This window comes from Heterocephalus glaber, unplaced genomic scaffold (assembly GCF_053883595.1).
Source record: "Heterocephalus glaber isolate CG9 unplaced genomic scaffold, H.glaber_assembly_v1.0 deba00001543, whole genome shotgun sequence".
Taxonomy (NCBI): Eukaryota; Metazoa; Chordata; class Mammalia; order Rodentia; family Bathyergidae; genus Heterocephalus; species Heterocephalus glaber.
In genome coordinates this window covers 2,100,603-2,104,122 of record NW_028258336.1, presented here as the reverse complement: position 1 = coordinate 2,104,122, position 3,520 = coordinate 2,100,603, and the positions used below count along the sequence as shown (strand labels likewise).

General features: G+C 33.5%; 1 pseudogene; it reads right to left on the bottom strand.

The window, feature by feature from the left end:
• Positions 1 to 2,051: 2,051 nt before the first annotated feature.
• Positions 2,052 to 3,150, bottom strand: LOC147824425 (uncharacterized; annotated as a pseudogene).
• Between the last annotated feature and the right edge of the window lie 370 nt (positions 3,151 to 3,520).

Genomic DNA, 3,520 nt, shown 5'->3' with positions numbered 1-3,520 from the left:
CCAGAAATCCATACATTTACAGCCAACAGATTTTTAACAAAGTCGCCAAAAAACAACACAATGGGGAAATGACAACCTTTCTGGTAGTGTTGGGAAAGTTGGATTTTCACATGTAGAATGAACTTGAACTCATATCTTACAGTATATACAAAAATCCACTCAAAATAGATTAAATATTTAAATACAAGGCCCCAAGCTATAAAACTACTAGAAGAAAACACAAGGGCAAATCTTCTTTTTCTTTTCTTTTTTTTTGTTTATCAAGTTAAAATTTATTAGAAATGATTGTTTGTTTGGCAGAATATTCACTGAACAAGTTACAATCTAAGCTTTTACTTCAATCTCTAATTATGTTGGGATATATACAGATACCATCTCAGAATATAGAAAACATGATATTTTGTAGTGTGCAAGTTGTTTGAAAACATTTAAACTCCATGTAAACATATACAGAATTTTTCTTTAAATATGCATTATAAATATAAAGTACAAAATCCAATTAAAAACTCTTGTTACAATAATGGAAAAATTGACAATATGAGGCAAATCTTTAAATATAAGTTAGTGGGAAGATGACAATTAACAAAAATTTGGTTTTAAGATGATGTTACACCATAATGATTAAAAATAAAACAAAAGAAACAAAAAATAACTTACAAAAATATTGGGCCTGCCTAGGCCAGGGATTTAGCTCAGTGGCATTGCGCCTGCCTTGCAAGTACAAGGTCCTCAGTTTGATCAACAGTACAGAAAAAATTTTAAAAAATATTGTGCCTACTAGAATATAAGAAATATAATTCAACTCACCTTTGTGTCTAACCCAGTGCAAAATAAATTTTCAAAAGTTATCACTTAATCTGTTTAAAATACAACATTAAACTTCTATACTATTGCTTACAAGAACATGAAGAATTATGTGAGCACAATATTCATTCTTCCATGTGAACTTACATAAATTGAATCCAAGAGTGAGTTTACTGTTTATATCTAAGATATCTCATCTGATTGTGAATTTTCTGGGGAAATAATCAACATATTTTATATGACTTACTAATGTAGATTTTTAACTATGTGAGAAATTTTCAGGTTTTGAAATTATGAGGTATAACTGACATTGTACATTCAGAGGGACTTGATCCAATATGCATTCTTACATGTAGGACAACTCAAGACTTTTGTGGAACACTTTTATTAATTGTTTTCTCACAGTCCTGTGCTTATTTGTCATATAAATAACATCAAAATAGTTACAGATGTTCCCAGGAAATATACATTGATACCAGTTTCTGCACTACGCAGGGCCATGTTTTCATGAAAGGACATCTGAAAATGAAAACTTCTCATATTCTGTATTTATATTAATTTTCATTGAAAGTTTCTGTACATTTTCTGAGATGATGGGAATCACAATATACTATCTCACCTTCTCCACATAGGATTTCCTTTAGTGTGAGTTCCTTAATGTATTTCAAGGTAAATGGAAGAATTGAGTGGTTTCTCACATTTGATTACATACATATAGCTTTGCTCCCATGTGAATTATTTTATGTAATAGAATGTATTGAGATAAATAAAACATTTCTCACAGTTCTCACATATGTTCAGATGCTGTTTAACTATGAATTCTTTCATATATGTAATTATACCTCTGTATACTGAAAGATTTTTTTGCATTGTTTAAAGAAAAAGGGCTTTTCTCCACTGTGAGTCCATTCATGTTAGCTCAAGGCATTTTATATATTCACACCTAATTTCCTCTTACTTTTATAATATCTATGATGCTTACTGGAATAAATGAAATCTTCTGCACATTGCTTGGGGTGATTGCTATATATTGTTTAGTGTAATTGTTTTCATGTAATTGATGGCATCAGCATGTAAAGAATGCCTTCCAATATTGCTTATGTAAATAGAATTTCTCCCTAGTGTAGTTTTTTAGCCATTTCCCAACTTTTATGTGCTGAACACTTTCCCATGTCACTTACATACATACAGTCTCTCAGCAATGTGAGTTCTTTCAAGATTTTGATGAGTATTTTGGGTGGGGAAAGCTATCCCAAATAAGTTGCTTGGGGTTTCTCTCCAGTATGAGTCATTTCATGTCTTTTACAATTATCTTTGGAGATGAATCCTTTCTTGCATTGTTTACATACATAGGGTTTCTCCCCAGTGTGAGTTCTTTCATGTGTTTTACAATGACTGTATCTACTGAAAGCTTTCCCACATTGATCACATACATAAGGTTTCTCCCTGGTGTGAAATTTTTCATGATTGTGACAATTACTTTGTGCACTGAAAGCTTTCCCACAATACTTACATACATAGAATTTCTCCCCAGTGTGAGTTCTTTTGTGTATTTTACAATGACTGTGTGTAACAAATGCTTTCCCACACTGCTTACATATGTAGGGTTTCTCCCCAGTGTGAGTTCTTATATGTATTTGAAAATGACTGTGTCTGTTGAAAGCTTTCCCACATTGATCACATACATAGAGTTTCTCATCAGTGTGGGTTTTTTCATATCTTTTGCAGTGACCATATGTGCCAAAAGTTTTTCCACATTGCTTACATACATAGGGGTTCTCCCTAGTGTGAATTCTTTCATGTATTTGACAACTACCATGTGTGATAAAAGCTTTCCCACAATGCTTACATACATAGTGCTTCTCCCCAGTGTGAGTTCTTTCATGTATTTTACAATGACTGTGTGTAATAAATGTTTTCCCACATTGCTTACAGACATGGGGTTTCTCTGCAGTGTGAATTCTTTCATGATTTTGACAATTAAATTGTGTGCTGAAAGCTTTCCCACAATGCTTACATACATAGGATTTCTTCCCAGTGTGAGTCCTTTCATGTCTCTTACAATGACTGTGTGTACTAAATCCTTTTTCACATTGCTTACATACATAGGGCTTCTCCCCAGTATGAATTCTTATGTGTATTTGAAAATGACTGTCTGCTGAAAGCTTTCCCACATTGAGCACATACAGAGGGTTTCTCCCCAGTGTGAACTTTTTCATGATTTTCACAATTAAATTTTGTGCCAAAAGCTTTGCCACATTGCTTATGTACATTCACAAGCTTTCTGTCCAGGAGTTCTCTTAGCATACTTTTGAAAATACTGGAATTCAGTGCAGGCTTCCCCATGTGTGCTACGGTTAGAAAGCTTCTCTTGAAAGCTCTGATAGACACTCATACAATTTGAGTCCAGGGTTAGCAATAGCAGGCACATTTTCTGGTGAATGATGAATCAGGTGCTTTCTATAGGCAAAGCTTTCACTTGGTTTTGTACTGTTTTCATGAACACATTACCATCTGGTAACAAAACACCATGTCTTCATGTTGATACCATAATTCACGTTGATACCATTTGTCTGCCTCTTCATTTCTTAGCTTTCTCTTGCATCTTTTGTACTCATCTTCAATTTGCTGATCATCACAGTTTCTTTCTATAACAGCCACATTCCTAAAGGTTTCCCATATCACATCTTTGTAGAGCTCCTTTTGGGATGGATCC